The following is a 19,576-nucleotide window of genomic DNA, read 5'->3' on the forward strand; positions in this document are numbered from 1 at the left end:
AGGCAAGTGTCAATACTGCTCATGTTTGTTTCTCCAACTTTTCTCAATATATTGAGCTTCTTCAAACATATTTCTGTGATATGCCAACTTAAAGTTGCCAAATAGAAATATATTTTTTTAAAGAGTTATTTGTTTGTATTACGAAGTCAGATATACAGAGAGGAGGAGAGACAGAGAGGAATATCTTCCGTCCAATGATTCACTGCCCAAGTGACCACATTGGCCGGTGCTGTGTCAATCCCAAGCCAGGAGCCAGGAACTTCTTCCAGGTCTCCTATGTGGGTGCAGAGTCCCAAAGCTTTGGGCTGTCCTCGACTGCTTTCCCAGGCCACAAGCAGGGAGCTGGATGGGAAGTGGAGCAGCTGGGATTAGAACCGGCACCCACATGGGATCCCAGTGCGTTCAAGGCGAGGACTTTAGTAGCTAGGCCACGCCGCCGGGCCCGCCAAATCGAAATTTAAATATTATTTGGAGTAACATGTATATAAGTTGCGGAGAGTCAGAGGAATGAGGGATGTGTGGTTGTGTTCTTGGAACTGTATCTTGGAATGCATAAAATATATCATCCTTATTAGTAAATTTTTAAAAAGCTGATATATACATATATGTAAAATCACAAATAACTAGAACAATTATTTATTCTTCTACACCAGAATTATTTTGATTGCAGGACCCACAAACCCAGCAAAGATGAACATAAATATTATTGCAAATTTTTTGTCATATATGGAGTAAATTCGTATTATGTAATTGGCTTATATTTTAATCCAAGAAGTTTAGTCCAAGAGTCCAAGAAAAATGGTATTAGCATTTTGCTTTATTTTTTTATTATAGTCAGGTAGTCTCTGTTTTACATGAAAAAAATGTAACTAGCAAATGGCAACAATTCTTTCTGATCTTTGAGCTTAATCTTTTTGTTTCGTGTAAGGTTCTATTTCTGAAACCAAAACTTATCTTTGGAGTGCCAAGTTTACTATTTGTAGGCAAACACTAGTGGAACTCTTCCGCTAAGTGTCCCCAATTGATCCTGTCTACTGCTCTTCTACATGTCTCTGCATTGTGAACAGCAGAGCCTGGGCCACATGCAAATCCTGCATTCATTTTCATGAAAATCATATGAAGTAAGATTAAGCCATGCAGTGCCACTAAAAGGAATGTGCTGCAGGAAATTTCAGGCGTAGCAAGAGAGAGAACTTAAAATAATTGACTTTTGTTTGGTTAATGAAATAATAATAAACTAAGCTTATTTTTAGGAGAGAGCTTTTATATCAAACTAATGAAGATTATGCAGGAAATGTTGTGACATCTTCCTAGAATACTAGAGTTTAATAATATCTCAATTACTGATATTTGAAGAGTAGCTGTAATGATGCTTTCATTTTGGCAGAGGAGAAAACCTGGGTCAAAAAGAAGAAATGACTTTACAAGGATAATATGTGTGATGTCTTCAGGATGCTTGGTGAGGAGAGTGGAAAAGCAAGGACATGGGAGTAAGTAGACAAATCTATGCAAATGAATAAGATTAACTGCGTTTCATGAGGGTCATAACTTGAAGAGGTGTAGGAAAGTGTGCACACTTGATGCTTTATTTCAGCATTATGTTTAAGACAATTTACAAATTTTAACTTGCTGCATTCAAATTTAAAACTGTCTATACACTGAGCCTTAGGAAATCCATCATAAAAAAACAAAACAAAACAAACAAAAACCAAAAAACTGTATCACTTGCTGCTTTCAAGTTTAAAATTTCAGAATTAAGTTTTTAGTGTTTTTTTTTTAACTTGAGGCAAATTACATCTTTACATAAAAAGTAAAATGTCAAAATAATAAGGATGGGCTACAAAAGAATAAAAAGTTCTAAATAATCGAAGTGGGCAAAAATCAAGGTAGTCCATCATGAATGATCCCTGATCGTTATTGATATCTTGATAAGTATCTCATTTATGGAAATGTAACTTCTAAAATTAAAAAAGAATTATTTTAGTCTGTTTTTATTATTAAACAAAATTGAAATTAGGTAAAATTTGTCTTTAAGAATAAAAGTCAACCCATAATATTCCTTTTTATTTCAATAGCAGCTAGGCATCTCTCTCTTGGTGATGATTCAGTAATATTTATGCCTTGCTCAATGATGACTAACAGAAATATTATTTCCAAATTAATAACCCTCTGAGAACACATTTCATGTTGTGTTTGAGGGATTTTAATGAAGTTAATGACCTTTTTTGTTTGTCAAAATTCATTTACGATGTCAAAATTTAAAAACATTTAGTAGTATAATTAATCAAATGCCCATTAATGTATTTAATAGATATTGAATAACATATTGCAATCTTCTGTAAAGAAATATTCCTCAGATTTTGTTTTCTTGGTTTTTCAAATCCTTCATATTGTTTCTTAATTGATGTTTTGAAAAACAGCATACACCAGTTACTGAATGGTTGCCCATTTTGAAAATTAACTGCTTGGTGCATTGCTCTAAACATGATAGATGTTTCATAATTATTTAAATGAATAAATTGATCGGGACTTTACCTTCAAAATGTATATGCTTAAGTTATGTATTTTACAATTCTTATTTGATGTTTCAAACATTGGGGGATTAAGTTCAAGTATTACCAAATCGAAACTGTGTAAATACTATCATGGTTCCTATTGAGCACATGTAGAGACAGGAGTGTTTGACCAGGGGTATATCTGAGTTTATTGATATAAAAGAAGTAAGAGGCAAGAATCATTCCCTTTTTTTAAATTTATGACAGTTCATTGTATTTTTCCTTCTGCTTCAGGTAGTTTATTTAATGTAGTATGGGTGACGCCTCTTTCCTAGGACTCCAAAATCTCTTAAAATAACCTTATGTATTTAAAAATTAAAATATTTTACTATATTTATACAGTTTTTGAAGGTAAAACATACTGTTTTAATACCACAATAATTTTCTTAAATTTTTGAGGTGTGTAGAACAAATAAGTTCTGTTATAAAATCGTGTGTATAATATTCAGAAAGTAGCCTGACCAGTCAGAGCACTCTGACATCAGTCTTACTGTGTGCATGTAAGAATTACAATTCTCTCAAGGAGAATTCAAGACCCTCTGGGGAACATGGGAATCTGTTGCTGGCAGGTAAGACTGTTTTGGGGGCCAATATTCTACGTATTCTTGAATTCTAGGGCAGTTGACTTTATTCAGTTTCATGTAGCTTGTGGGAGTTTGAGATAGGAAACAGCTAAAGTGCCAGCTAACTTAACTCATAGATTAGAAAGATCATGTTTGAGGTCCTTAGATAACGACCTTTCTTTCCATACTCCACCTGCTAGCTCATACTTGTGCTGCTTGCTCGATGGCGAAAGACAACATGTATGATGGTGTGCGTGGAGTGTTATGAATAAACAAAAGTAGGAAAAAATGTCTCATTTTATGTTCTGCCATTGATTAATTGAAACATATGCCTGTATGCATTTTGTAAGGAAATATGCTTTCATAGTATGAGATAATGGTACAGTTATATTAGGCAAGCAAAGCTTTTTATTTATCCAGCCAATGGTTTCTTTGAGCACCAGGTAAATAAAACACATGGGAGTCAACATAGATCAATTAAAAGATGTAAGTGACCTAATGTGTCATGACATTATTACTAAGTTTTATTCATCAGTGTTTGTGTCTTATCTCAAGATATAATGCTAAGGGAATAATTTAATCTATAATGTTTAGCCCTTTTATAATATTTTTACTGCTGTAAATGCTTTTTAACTATATCAAAGTAGGATGTGAGTATATCAAAATGATATTGTGTCATCAAAATGGATAATATTCAAGTAAAAGTTGAGTTTAAATTAGCTTCTTCACAGTAACTGTGTAACTTTCGAATGTTACTATCCTTTCTTACCTTAACTTTTTCACCCTGTAAAATGAAGATAAATATGTTTAGCTTCTAGACCTAGGAGCATACCTGAGTCTTCCCAATAGCTGGAAATTCCTTGAACTAACTACTAATTTGATAAAATAGATTTTATGCACACAATTTTACTTTCAGAGGAAGTCTTTCTGGGATTTTAAAAATTGTTTTTAAATGAAATTTATTTTACATTTAAAGAAAATTAGACACACACACACACACACATATATATATATATAGATACACAAAAAGAAAAAATGAGGGCTCGGCACCGTGGCCTAGCGGCTGAAGTTCTCACCTTGAACGCACCGGGATCCCATGTGGATGCCGGTTCTAATCCCGGCAGCTCCACTTCCCATCCAGCTCCCTGCTTGTGGCCTGGGAAAGCAGTTGAGGATGGCCCAAAGCCTTGGGATCTGCACCCGCATGGGAGACCCGGAAGAAGTTCCTGGCTCCTGGCTTGGGATTGACACAGCACTGGCCAATGTGGTCACTTGGGGAGTGAATCATTGGACAGAAGATATTTCTCTCTGTCTCTCCTCCTCTCTGTATATCTGATTTTCCAATAAAAACAAATAAATCTGTAAAAAAAGAAAAAAATTATGTATTTGTTTGCCATCCACACTGAGGTAGCTCATATTAACTGGTGAGCAGTTTTTTTTTTTTTTTTGTAAAACTACCCACTTCTTGTGGTATAAGGTATGTGGAAACTTTTGAAAGTTTACCTTATAAATGTTTTTGGTAAATTTTAAACTATTCTGGAAATTAAATATTAAGAAACATACAAAGATTATACATACAGTATAAAGTGCTTTTATACATGCTTGAAAAATAGTTACTCTCTAATTTGTTTCATTTAACAATATACTTGAATGTTTTTATATCTATTTAATATCATGCTTCCATTAATTTGAACTGTGTGCAAGGAAATTAATTCACTGTCCCTTTAGTGTAGAATAAAAAGATTTTCTTTGTTATTTGAGTACTGGTGTTATAAATCGTAATCAGATTATATTAATTTTTCAGGTCACTAAATTACATCACTAAAGCCTGGAGTGTGTGGAGAATGTCTTTAATACGCTAATGTCAATGACGATGATATTAACAATGCTCTCATTTTAATTTTTGTTTTAAAGATTCACTTTTTTAGCAATGGCCATTAGAATCAGTGATGCTGAATTACAGTAAGTTTTTGGGAGGTGAAAATATAAACAAGTAATAGTTGAGCTGGTATTACAACTTATGAATAAGACTGATATACATGCCTTTACGGAATTAATGACAAGATAAGGGCTCTTAATTCTTAAGGATATCATTAAACATGGTTGTTTGAAATAAGTATTAATGAGTGCTCTGTTAGTTAAATTAAAATTTTCAGTACATATTCATGAACAAGCATGTTATATTTGTTGTTGTGATAAAGCCTATAAACAAGAATGAGATTACAGAATGAAAGGTCTTGTTAAGCAGTTTGGACTTGGTTCTTTGATGTCTGAAATCAGGATTTTTTTCAGGGTTCATGAATTGATTTACTATTTTAAAAGTTATGCTGGCTTCTTTTTGGAAAATGGAGTCTGGGGATGGCTGCCATAGCCTAGTGGCTAAATTCCTTGCCTTGTTTGCGCAGAGCTCCCATATGGGCACAGGTTTGTGTTCCAGCAGCCCTGCTTCCCATCCAGCTCCGTGCTTGTGCCCTGGGAAAGCACTTGAGGACAACCCAAAGTCTTGGGACCCTGTACCATGTGGGAGACCCAGAAGATCCTGGCTCCTGGCCTCAGATCAGCTCAGCTCTGGCCATTGTGGCCACTTTGGGAGTGAATCCACTGACGGAAGATGTTTCTTTCTGTCTCTCCTCCTCTCGGCCTATTTGCCCTGCCAATAAAAATAAGTAAATCTTCAAAAAAAAAAAGCATAAGAAAAAGAAAAAGAAAAGATAAAATGGATTCCAGAAGGGAGACAAAAGTCATAATCTATTTTGGAGACCATTGTGATTTCATAGGCAAGATTGGATCCAATGGAGAAGGAGAGAAGTAAGAAAGTTGGACTTTTATTTTAAACAGAACTGATAGGTGTCGCTACAGTATTGTATGGAGAGAATAAGGTGAATGAGACATCTGAGATGTCCTGTAGAAATTTTGTCACTTTCACACCCTGTAGGAGAAAATTGGTGGAAATGTGGTTTTAAGTTGTGGAAAATTGACATTTGGGAGAATTACATGTAAGAAAACTGAGATAGTTATTCAAGTGGAAGTATAACAGACACAATAGACTGAATTGTTATGGCATTCTGTAGAGAGAACTGATATAGAAAAAAATAAAACGTTAGAGATATTAGGAGCAGATAACAGGGATGTAGAGCTGCAGAGCTAGAGGAGAGAACGTGAGAGAGAATGAGAATGAAATGAAGAAAAAGCCCCATTCAAAGCTCTGTTGTTATCATATCTAAGTTTGTTTAAAGTTGGAACCTTCTAAGATATTGAATGGACTTCAGTTAAAGTGTGTTAAGGTAAGTATATTGATTTATTGATTAAGTCCGTGTAGTGATTACTTGGTCTTCACAGTTAAGGAATATAATTTCTATAAATGCCTAAACTAATCCTTTATTCTTGCAGTAATAGTTTTCATGTTTCTGTGCAATCAATGCTTTAATCATTTTGCACTCATTTTAATGCATTAAATACAAAAAATTTCCTAATATCAATTAATATCATTAAGAGAGATTTGGGGATTTTGAAAAATTTTAGGAATCTTAGCAATCATGCAATTTTGATGAAAAATCTTTAAGGTGAAAGCTTCAGTTTTCAATAGAGAATTGTTCAGAATGATAAAGAAAGCACGCTTTTTTCATAATGGCTATACTGATTTTCTTTAGCAAGCATGAAAACTAAATGCACTCTTTGTCCTTTGGGTCTGCAGCTCTGTATAGCCCAGAAGTTCTGTCCAAGTTGTGCGACCAATATAGACAGTCTTCTGACAGAGGTCAACTAGAGCATTTCCTTAGAGATTGTGGGATTTCCTATCACTAGGTTGTAATTAGAGACACTCTGATTTCTGCGTCCTGAGGGAAAAGTAAACACAAGACTTGTTGCTTTTCATTTAAATTTATTATTAACTGTGAGCTTGAAGGGTAGGACAACTGCAAGATAACTTATTACTTACTAATTCAGAAATATAGAAATCATAATTTGCTAAATTTGTAAACATTTTGTGATGGTTAATTAATAGTGTTTAATCTTAGATTTTCCCCCCAAGAATCTGAATATGCTAAAATTGCATATATTTCTAAGCTGTTAATTAATTAATAGTGTAACTTGCAAAAAAATGTGTCCAGTGAATATATCAGACCTTTCTCCTGAATTTGGAATACCTGTGATTAGTAACAAATTGGAAGTTTTGAACATTTTTATATAGGTATGTTTTAAAAATCAGAACCTTGAAAAACTCCACTTGATGTACAATTAAGTTTATTTGTAAAGAAAATGTTTCCATTACTAATATTTTGAGACTTTTTTCCAAAGTTACCAACTTCATATGCAAAAATGTTTCTTTAGAGCACTTTTTAAAAAAAAAAAAACCTCTTCATTACTTGAATATTATTGTTAAGTTGCTGCAAATTTTGGCAGTAGAACTTTTTCTTAAGTATTGTGGGATTATACTTACATTTAAAATTTTTTTTAAAGATTTATTTATTTTTATTGGAAAGCTGGATATACAGAGAGTAGGAGGGACAGAGAGGAAGATCTGTCCGATGGTTTACTTCCCAAGCAGCCGAAATGGGTGGAGCTGAGCCAATCCAAAGCCAGGAGCCAGGAGCTCTTCCCATGTTGGTGCAGGGTCCCAAGGCTTTGGGCCATCCTTGACTGCTTTCCCAGGCCACAGGCAGGGAGGTGGATAGGAAGAGGGGCTGCCGTGATTAGAATCGGCGCTGATATGGGATCCTGGTGCATGGAACGCGAGGACTTTAACCACTACACTATCACACTGGGCCCTTACATTAAAAAATGCTGGTATTTCCAGGCGCCTTGTTGTTCTTGTTCTGCAGTTATTGTGATAATAGTTCCTATACCTCGCGTACCTGTGTGTGTGTAAGACCTGATAAGGATTTTTATGAATACCGTTCATCTTCTTCACATTCAACTAACCATGAATAAAGTTAACTAAATGTTTTATTTTTAAGGAAAATGCCTATGAATGGAACTAATATGTGAATATGTGGTTAACTGGCCAATTTTAGTCCAGTATTTTGTATATTTTAGGTATGAATTTACAGGAATTTGAAGTATAATTTCAGGGAATGACAGTTTTGATAGTATGTCTTATACTTTTAGAAATAATGGTAGCCTCCCCTCCGTAAAGATAAATAAAAGGAAACTTGATATGTTCTGATAATATATATATATTTTTATCTAGAGTGTTCTTCAAAATACATGGGTAGAAAAATGATCATGACTTGTGGATGTTCAATTCACGATTTAGATAATTATGGAATTTTAGGTTTCAGAACCAGTACTTCTAAATATTTATAATTTGATTAGTCTCTATTACTTATACAGACCTTGCTAATCAATCTTGACTGCAGTCTGTTTAACAAGAGTTCCCAAGAATCTACTGCAACATTAGTGTATACATGAGTTCAAATGTTTTCCATTCTATCCCTAACAGTTATACTTGAGACATTATGAAATATTTGTCTAACAGCACAGTACATTGTTAGTATGGGGAAGAAATGATGAAAATGATATATTCCATCAATTACAAAAATGCCGGATTCACTGTAGTTCTTAACATTAATTATATGATCTTGTAAACATTAGAGTTTATAAACCTTTAGCCAGACTATATCATGCCCACATGGTCATGTACTTGAGAAATAAGATTTAAAAGCACAAGGTATTATAACCTTTCTTTAATTACCAGTATTGAAGAAAATAAGAAATAAAATTTACTAGCCACCTCATTTGCTTCTTTTGTTTCTTCCCAGTGATATTTTTTGGTATACTGTTTGGCCGTAAGAAATGACTAACAATACATCTCCTTTTGAAGTTCAGTATTTAATATGAATCTGGAAATCTTTAACCTTTTTCTAAGTTTCAAAAGACTTAGAAACACACAGCAAAGTGGTTGCTCTGTGGCACATGTTTCTTTAGCAGGTAAATTGGAACTGCAGTTAAGTCTGTTAAGTTTGTTACTATTGCTGGTGCGTGTTTTCAGCATTAGAGGACACCTTCACCAGAGCGATTTACCAGGCTATACGGGAACTTCAGATAGTAGCTATTTCCTCTACTGGTTCCATTCAAAATGAATATTTTTTTGTGAATTCTAAATAAACTTACTTAGGCATAGTTGATACCAGTTATAGTGTAATAAAACTGTGAAGAATAACTGTTTTCATTACTTCATTTTTATAGAATTTTGAAATTAAATAAATAAACTTATTATGTAGGCTGTAGTTGTGGCATAATGGGTAAAACCACTGCCTATGGTTCCAGCATCCCTTATGAATTCAGGTTCAAATCCCAGCTGCTCTACTTCTGTTCTAACTTTCTGCTACTGTACCAGGGAATATCTCAGAGAACATCCGGAGTTCTTGGGCTCTGGTGCCCATGTGGGAAACCTGGAACCAACTCTTGGCTCGTGGCTTTGGATTAGCTTATCTCTAGTCATGCAGTCATCTGGGAATGAACCAGATGGTGGAAGATAGCTCTCCCTCCCTCGCTCTATCTCTTCCTGTGTATGTAACTCTACCTTTAAAATAAACAAATAAATACTTTAGAAAACTTGCTTATTACCCAAGAAATCATCTAATTACTCATCTTGCATTATTTTAAGATGCCGAGGATGTATATTTATTTCTAGTTGTCAAGAATCTCTTCACTTTTTTTAAAAAAATATTTATTTATTTTTTATTACAAAGTCAGATGTACAGAGAGGAGGAGAGACAGAGAGGAAGATCTTCCGTCCGATGATTCACTCCCCAAGTGAGCCGCAACGGGCTGATGCGCGCCGATCCGAAGCCGGGAACCTGGAACCTCCTCCAGGTCTCCCACACGGGTGCAGTGTCCCAGGGCTTTGGGCCGTCCTCGACTGCTTTCCCAGGCCACAAGCAGGGAGCTGGATGGGAAGTGGAGCTGCTGGGATTAGAACCGGCACCCATATGGGATCCCGGGGCGTTCAAGGCGAGGACTTTAGCTGCTAGGCCACGCCGCCGGGCCCAAATCTCTTCACTTTTTAATAGTAAGTGATAGTGTAGGTTGTTTCCACATCCAGTCATCCAGACTTGTCTGTGTCACATTATGCTTTTTTTGTATAAATTTTTCTCTGTCAAAGAATTCCAATTTGAAACTCTTTCAGAACCTAACAGGCAATAGTATAGTTACATCAGAGGAACTTCCAAGAACTATTTTTAAAGTCAAGCAGTGGAATATGAATAAATCTTCCCAACTCTCATTTGGAGTGAGGATGAAAATACGGCACACATGCTCCCACTCTCATATGCCGCTGCTGCTTTTTTCACTCAGTGGTGAGAAAAAGGAATATTTTATGTATTTATTTATACTTGGTATTTCCCTGGCTTCCATCAGGTCTCCTGGGCAAAGTATGCACTGCTGTTATTAACAGGCACTGTTCCACAGTGTTTCTGTTTCTATGTGTCAAAGGAAATGCAGAAATTGTAACGTCCTATAAAGCAGACATTGGGTCGCAAGTTCTATACTAATTATTTTTTGCCATTTTCTGTGTACCATTCTTTGTTTTTCCCTCTTTTATTCTGTGACTGCTCAGGCTTTCATTATTTACAACTTAACTACCTTGTGTGGTAATCACAAAATTATAGAATAATTGCTATTAAAATATCAGCCCCTGCAATTATAGTTATGAAATCTGTGGTAAATTGTTTAATTTCTGTGAGTCCCAGATTTCTCACTTGAAAATGAAAATGATAATTGTCTAATCATGCTATTTTGGGGAAAATGAATGTAAAGTGTTTATCATAAAACCTGGAATATAAAAACAGTCCATTTTAATATGTAATGGCAAATAATTAGTGTTTTAAGGTTTTCTTACAGTTTAGAAATTAGGGGATTGCAAACTGCTGAGAGAATTGCTTGTAAGAGGACAGTATACTTTCTTCAACTTCATTTCTGCAAAGGAATTTGGTTGATATACAGTTCTACAACTTTATTCTCAGTCAAATCCACATTTAATCAGCAATGATATCAGCATGATGTTCTGAGAACGAAAATAAAAATCAAACGGGATGAATCAAGGGCATGAACTGAATGTCCTCGTGTTTGCAGGACTCTTGCCTGACCAAATTTCTAAGTGTCTTTAAATGTTTTGTATTGTTGAGGTATTTGTTATTTTTGATAAAAACAAAAATTTCGTAGGAAATACCAAAAGAAAGACTAAGAACTAGAATAAGTGAGAAACTGGATTCCAAAATGAAGCGATCATTCTAGTAATCAAATATGAACTCCGTTTAACTTTATATACATTTTGCCTTTAAGGCATTAGTAACTTTCAGTCAGTTAAGTGGATCTTCAAGGTTTCTCTACTGTCATTCAAATCTCTACTTCTGATGGTTTTTATTTCCTATTTTAAAGCATTCTAAACAGTCAGAGGCTCTAGAATTAGATGAGTTCTGATCTATTTCTGGTCAGCTCTCCTAAACTTGTTATCTGTTCAAGTTGTTTTGAAGGTATCATTTTACAACCGTATCTTTTTTTTTTTGAAGATCTGTTTATTTTTATTGGAAGGGTAGGTATGCAGAGAGGAGGCGAGACAGAGAGGAAGATCTTCCGTCCACTGATTCACTCCCGAAGTGGTCAGAATGGCCAGAACTGAGCTGATCCGAAGCCAGGAGCCTGGAGCTTCTTCCAGGTCTCCCACATAGTTCCAAGGTGCCAAGGCTTTGAGCCATCCTCTGTTACTTTCTCAGGCCATAAGCAGGGAGCTGGATGGGAAGTGGGGCTGCCAGGATTAGGCTGGCACCCATGTGGGATGCTGGTGCATGCAATGTGAGGACTTGAGCTGCTTGTCTACCGTGCTGGGTTCACACAGTATGTGAGCAGTGATGTGTTGGTGTGTGTGTACTAGGTTACCTTCTGTGAATTCTGTGAATTCAATGAATTCTGGCTGGAAATGCATCATCAATTATAATTTTGTCATGCCTATTGCCCACACCTCATTTGTTAGTTTCTCTGTTACTGTTTGGTTTTTGCAGAGAACTTTATGGTCTGCTGAATTAAACAGCACAGTCTGCTCCTTTGATGGGGTGGAATAGTCTCTCCCCAGTGCTCTTCAGCCTAACTGGGGAAGTAGATCAAAAGCCAACCAATAATTTTCATATGCATGGAGCACTTCTGAGTGACAAGCTCTCAGCCAGCCTCTGTGGGGAAGATGGTGAGGAGTCACACAAAGTCTCCTTTTCTTCCCTGCTGGAGCTTGCAGCAAATTAGGGCACCAGTGAAATAGCATAGCCATGTCGACTTCATGAATTTTTCTAAAATAGGATATGATATGATATAATAAAGAAATGATTTAGGGGAAAATCAGGGAATATTAATTACCAGTCTTGGTACAATACAGAAGCTGGATTGCTGTATTTTCCAAGTCTTTTAAATAATCTCGGAATATAGTAAGTTTACAAAAATTCTCAGACCAATTTTTGAGAATCATCTTTGTTACCACTGTACATATTTAAGAATTTTAACATTTCTCTTTACTTTCTTCAACTCCTCTTCTCTGTAAGCATGTGGTTTTGACAGTTTGCATGCCTGTCTGCTTCCCTTTCTAGTGTTTTATTCTGCTGTGATTTCATTTTCACGTGTTTTTAAGTACAAAGACCTTTCAAGTAGTAGAAAGAGCTGATTCTGTCTGAGGGCAACTTCATACAAGGGCAATAACTCCTCTTTCAGATGTTGCAGTTATTGTGTTACTAACCTTACTCTTGCCCTTTGGGTTAGGATATGCAGTTCATTTAGGAAGAAGTGACTTTTTAAAAAAATGTGGTTTTTTGGTTTTGTTTCAGCTAAAATGCTGTTGTTGCCTCAGTGAGCAGTTCATGTGGTGGTGTTTTGGTTCTCATTAGCTTTCTGTTAGCTAATGAACTTGTGGAACCAGTGGTTAAATTTTTTATTTTTGCACTGACATAATTATTTGTGAAAATGTTTACATAAGAAATGTAAATCATAATAATTAGATTTCCTTGTTAAGTGGCTTAGGTATTTTTTTCCAGGGAAGCAGATATCCAGAGGATACTAATCATTAGTTATGAATACTTTCCCATACAGACAAGTCAGAAATCCAGGAGGTTTAACCGTGGAACTGTTAGCTACCACCTAGTCATGTGTCTCTCCAAAAGAGCCAATTCCAAGTCTCCCTGACTGTTAATGGTAAATCTGTCCTACCCACTGTGACTGATTATCCATAGCAAGTTGTTTCTTCTGAAAGTGATTAATTTTAAGACATTTTGCAAAAATGGTTGATCATCAAAAAACCACTTGTTTGCTACAGTTTATTAACTTAATTAAAACTTGAGGGCTCGGCAGCGTGGCCTAGTGGCTAAGGTCCCCGCCTTAATCCCATATGGCCGCTGGTTCTAATCCCGGCAGCTCCACTTCCTCTCTATCTCTCCTCCTCTCAGTATATCTGACTTTGTAATGGAAATAAAATAAATCTTTAAAAAAAAAAACTTGACTGAGATATTGTACCTGAAAGACTGTGTGGAAATTACTTCCTTTAGGTCAGGACATGGAGCTTCACCATCAAGCTGGTCCAAAAATGTTATAGTTAATCATTCGTCACAAACTGACCCAGAGGTACCAACTTATCCTGTGTAGATTGCTGTAATATCTATTTAATTTTATTGAATTAAGTAAAATAACATGCATTCATTAAGCTTAATGAAACATTTAATTTGGAAATCTTACTGCAAAAATAAAAGGATGTTGCTTTTGTCTTTAGGGACTAAAGAAAGTGCTTCTGTGTTTTAATACAGTAATTCTGTTAAATTCAAACTGGGGCAGTGTTTAGAGATTGTTGGTCTAATTTGACTTAGTCTGGATCTAGATTAAATTGCTCATTGTAGATGGGGAAACAACATAGGGCTTGGTTGTATGATCTTTAATGCTGTTGTATCTGTTAGTGGCAAAGCTGAAACACCTAGGTTTTAAGTTTTGTACACTATTAGTTGTACCTCAAAGCCATCATCTTGTCCTTTATTAGTAAGACTTCTAACCATCCCTGCCAACCTCCTGCAAACCTTTGCCCTGTTTCTTCTCTCTCTGTCTGCAACGTGTATTTCTATAACCCCCTCCCCCAACCAAGCAAAGGAAAATGATGAGTAGTTTTATGGAACTGTTCAAACATTATTATATACCCTAAGATAAGAGGTGTGCAGTAGAGAGCTACACCTGCCACTTAATTACATTCCAATATTACATTCTTTGCATTGTAACTTAATGGATATGAGGGTGGTTTTTGAATGCTGGCTGCTCTAATTTAACCTGTTTCCATGGTTTATAAGGTGTGTGACCTTGAACAAGCAACTGTATGTATTGCAATGTTTTCATCTGAAAGAAAATGAAGTTGTTAGTAGTAGATACCTGGTATGTGTCTGGGAAGATTAAATTAAGTGACATTCAGCAAACCCTTAGGAAAATATCTGGTACAAAATATTTACTTATTGAACGGTAATTATTAAATTCTATACTATTAGATAGAAACAAATTTGTGAATTATAAATGCATGAATCTTACAATGCCATACAAATATAAGGCTTTATTTAATTAGAGTTATTACTGTATAACTATCCTGCGAAAGGCCTTGGAATAACCCAGTTCTCTCAATTTCATGGGCATTTAATTTTCAAGAATAATTGTAGAACATACTGAAGAATGTGATACTTGATTTGGCCAGTATAGTCTGTGCTCTGTTCCAGTAGACCCCTGAAAACAGGATGTTGTCAGAGCTTAGCCCACAATATAAAACAGTTTGTCCTGCTTTTGTGAGGTCTCAGCTGTGGTGTAAGAGAGGAGTGTGCGATCCAGAGACCATTCAACCTGGGCAGCTTTGCTGATCCTTGTGTAACCAGTTCACAAGGCATTCCAGTCGTCTCCTGTCCAGTACTATCTATCTGTAATAAATGCTCTCCAAGTAACTTGTTATATGTGAGTGTTTTTTGTCTTGCTAGATCCAGATTAAGTTAGTAGCCACATTTCATGCTTCATTATCACAAAAATGCTAATTTGAGAATTAGTCTGCTTTTAAGGATCATGTTACTCAGACCCTGCATTACAGCACTTAATTAAGCCCTTATACCTCTCTCATAGTTGGCTTCCAAAATTCAGATTGTTGGTACATTAAAAATTTACAGTTTTTACAACCTTATTGGTCCAGATTGCAGGAGTCTGTGGTTGTCTGATTATTTTTTAAAGATTTATTTATTTTTATTTGAAAGGTGAAATTTACAGAGAGGGAAGGAGAGACAGAGAGAAGTGCTTCATCTGCTGGTTTACTCTGCAAATGGCCACAATGGCTGCAGCTGAGCTAATCTGAAGCCAGGAGCCAGAAGCCTCTTTCAAGTCTCCTTTGTGGGTGCAGGGGACTGAGGACCTGAGCTGTCCTCTGCTGCCTTCCCAGGCCATAGGCAGAAAGCTGATCAGAAGTGGCGTTGCTGAAACTGGAACTGGTACCCTTGGAGGATGTTGACTACACAAGACAGATGATTGGTCTGCTTGATCATTTTAATTGGAATTTTCTAGAGACTTTTTCTTTAAAATGAAAGAGTCCTTAATTGACTAGCAAATGATGCTAGCTGAGATGTGTTTCTAGTGGTTTTTTTGTTTGTTTGTTTTGTTTTTTCTCAACAGGAAGGGTTGTTCTGGCAGAAGATATATGATGCTATTATACTCTGCGTGGATTCTAAAATTCAGAAGGAAACATTAGACTTATTACTGGAACACAGCTAGCCTGAGGGATGGAAAGAAACCCATCCTTAAATGTAAAAAATCAACTATTTATTTCATTTCCTAATTTAAGCTACTCTTTAAGAGTTGCACAGACATAACAACTCTAGTAAAGATCACCTTCAGATCATCAGTATCAATGGCAAATGTTGAAGGGGAGAAATTGAGTGACAGCCTCTAAATTTCAGTTGTGGGTCTCTCCCAGAGACCAGCTCCAGCCAAGTCGGAGCTCAGGAAGGTGCATGAATTGGTGGGAAAGAAGAGACGTGGACCATTATAGCATGATGCTCTTAATGGACAACTAAAAAAAGCTGCCTGCTATATTTATATAGAAATCATCACAAGCTTTTGCACAACATGCAGTTGTTTCACTTTTACTTCATGGTTAAAGAATGTTTACAAAAACAGTTCTAAAAAACATCATCATTTTGCTTTAAAGAAAGCATGCTCAGCAAGCCATTACTCTTTCAAACCTGCAGTTGCCAAAAGCCAGAAACTCCACATTTGGCTGCGCATGTGGTTACAGAGTGACAGGTGGTTTACTTATATCCAAAATCAATTTTCACTAAACTTAAACTAGTATTAGTAAATATCTAAATACAAAACCAGAGAAAACTTACAAATTAAAGAAATTTATAAAGGCACATTTCATAGACTGTTAAATATTATAACCAATCATACACTAATTACCATCACCTTCACCTAGTTATGATTCAATTGATTTTTGTTCTTTTGTTAAAGGGCAATGAGAAGGATCAGGGCAGCTCAGCCGTTCTATGAATTTAAGGCCTTTACAAGAAACGTCTTTTTATCTTTCTAAACTATTTTTCTCTAAATATAAGTGCCAATATAAGGAGATGTTTCAAACCATTTTCCTTTAGGGGTTCACAACATTTGTCTCCCTATAGAAGATGTCCCATATATTTTCTGCTTTATGTGGTGGGAAGCCAAAATGTGTCAGTAGATAAAGGCTGCACGGTAAATAAACGTGTACCTCCATGATTGCCAGCTATTTTTAACATACGGCCAAGCCGCTAAGGAGAATGTTACACATTTCAGGGTAAATTCAAGGTTAAAGGTGGGCACCTAGTAAGATGTTTGGGAACAATGTGGGCTCAGTTGTACTACTGTATGTTTTTAGCTGTGTGTCTTTTTTTTTTTTTAACTTGTTTTATGACACAGATTGATAAGCACTGGGGTCTCCCTAGTTACTAAAGAACCTTTTCCCATAATATGATTAATGAAGTCAGTTTCAGGTATTATATCAATTGCAGGAATCATTTCACATTTGCATAAAAACAACAACATTCTCAGGAGAATTCCATGAAATGTTAAAGAGGTGATTTAGTGTTCACACAATGGGGTGAGGCAGCAATGAGCTGAATAGTGAGACATTCTACTGGGCCTTGGCACGCAATCAGAAACTCTTCACAGCCTTGCAAGCCGGGGAGCCATACTTATACCCTTGTGCTGTCTGTCCCTTCTGCATGGCTTCCTGCAGGTCTCGGTGCTACCAGTGACAAAAAATGAAGTGAGGATAAAGGACTGTACTCCCAACTGTGTGACAATGCTGTCATTGCCCAGATCATTTTGCAAGAAATTTTCTGTAGAGATATTGAAGTTTTCACAGTCTCTTATCATTCTTGTGTATAATTGTGTGTGTGGATGTTACATTGAGACCTCTAGCTCCAGATGTTACACAATAGGCCCATGATTTCTTCATCCCCACTTTTCATTTCCGCAAGCCAGGCCTTTTTTCCAGTATCCTCTTTACAGCAAATGATGCTGTTATCTATCAAGCTGAGCAAACTACAGATGGGCTTGTTAGCATTGTTGCTTTCCTCTTCCATCCATAGCATTCTCAGACTAGATCAGGTCACCTCTGCTGTGTTCTCATGGTGTTATGTGATATTTTGTTTATGAAACTTATCACCTTTTGTGAGCATCTATTTATGTTAGTGACTTTATGGTGAGTGTATATGTATGTGACCAGGTTGATGTTTGCTCATTGGTGTTTCACATCAGTTTTCATTATAATTACAGTGCAATTCTGGTGTTTATCACAGCAAGGGGTGCAAACATGTTTAATGGATCTTCACTCTTTTTGCCACACCATTTAAAATGCCATGTCTTTAGGAACTAAATTCCTTGTAATGATAACTGTCAAGGCATCTGGCATCCAAAGAGCATCTCTTCCTCTGTAGCAAAAGATTGTTGGCAGCAGCAGCAGACAGTAGAATAGTCTGAAAATGGTGAGATCTCTGTTATGGTTTTCAGAGACATCCAGATGGTGTTCTACCATTCTGAATTTAGAGAAATTTGGATTGAGTGATTGATCGTTAATCCTGTCCCCAATGCTATGGCTTATTTTCTGTAATGCTGACTTAAAATTAGCTAGATTGATACAGTGAGAGCAATGGAGATGCCTGAATTTCAGTTCAGGTAGATCTCAATAACCTTGTCCTCTGCTCACACCATTGTCTGTACCCTGTGTTTTCACCTTTGAGATGGTGAGGTCCATTAGCAAAGGCAGATCAGAATATCCAGGCATAACAACATCATCATCATCATTAACAACAACAACTAAAACTCCTTCAACCCAGGAGTTACATGAAATTAAGTTTCTCTTCACCCCCTTCACATGTCTTGTCTGGATAGACAGAAACTCTGTGCTCTGTAGCCAGTCACTCAGGAACTAGCAGATAAAATCTTGCATTTGGTAGAGTTGAATCGTGATAATCTTACTCTTCCACGTGTGCTTCACATTGCAAAAAATAGAGTGGAGCACTGTGAATAAACCTCTTATTGTCTCGTCCAGAAAGTGACTCTCATCGTTTTGGCTCTTATTTCATGGATGAGAAATGATTACCTGTCCAGTCCCACTGTTACAGAGTTGAACAATGCAGAAGCCATAATAGAATATTTAGTAATTATAGCTTTCTTCAATTTCGGGACATTTTGATTTTATTTGTTTATTGAGCAATAGAAACATTTCTTGTAAGGAAATAATATTTTAAAGAAGAGTAAAATTGGGCAACTGGAAGCAACACCAGAGTCTGTATCCCTGCATGTATGCCTTTACTTACAGCAACCATGCCTTGCAATTATTTTGAAGGTGTCTCCATCTAGGGCACTTTTGTGCCTCATAAGAGAACTGCGTGATCTCATGATGTCTAATGTCACTGCAAAGTTTCAATGTTCTATTTGTAAATAATGACTCTTTCCGGAGATGTATTAAGGCAGTTGTTAAAAACCTGTGGTCAACTCTTCAGGACTTTGGGTAATGTAAATTTTCGAAGAAAACATAACATGTTAGCACATAAAATGAAAAATAATCTACCCATAGTTTCTATCAAAATTAATTGTTATCTTTTAAGCCTTCTCCAAATTCATACTCACATACAGTTATAGTTGAAATTTTGTATTTTTTATTTCACATTTTATCTTAAGTATTTTTGAATTCTGTTTGGGCTTTTAGTTGGTTATCTTCATAAATACAGTAATGACTGAACTGAGCTAACTCAGTCTTTTTAAAACTTGTTTTGTTTTATTTGAAAGGCAGAGGGAGGAGAAAGAGGCACAGAAAGAGATTGAAAGAAGCCTTCCATACATTGCTTTACCCTCCAATTGCCACAGCAGCCAAGACTGGGTCAGGGTGTTATCGGGAAACTGGATCTCAATCCAGGAATCCTGCATGGGTGGCAGGATGCCAAC

The 19,576-nt window shown here is 36.1% G+C and overlaps 1 long non-coding RNA gene across 1 annotated transcript in view; it reads left to right on the forward strand.

Annotated features, from left to right (window-relative positions):
* Window positions 1-1,392: 1,392 nt before the first annotated feature.
* Window positions 1,393-19,576, forward strand: part of LOC131482626 (uncharacterized) — a 324,972-nt gene continuing 306,788 nt past the window's right edge. The window contains exon 1 of the long non-coding RNA XR_009247172.1: window positions 1,393-1,490. This is a non-coding gene — a long non-coding RNA (uncharacterized LOC131482626). The remainder of the gene's footprint in view (window positions 1,491-19,576) is intronic.

Source organism: Ochotona princeps, chromosome 19 (assembly GCF_030435755.1).
Source record: "Ochotona princeps isolate mOchPri1 chromosome 19, mOchPri1.hap1, whole genome shotgun sequence".
Classification (NCBI taxonomy): Eukaryota; Metazoa; Chordata; class Mammalia; order Lagomorpha; family Ochotonidae; genus Ochotona; species Ochotona princeps.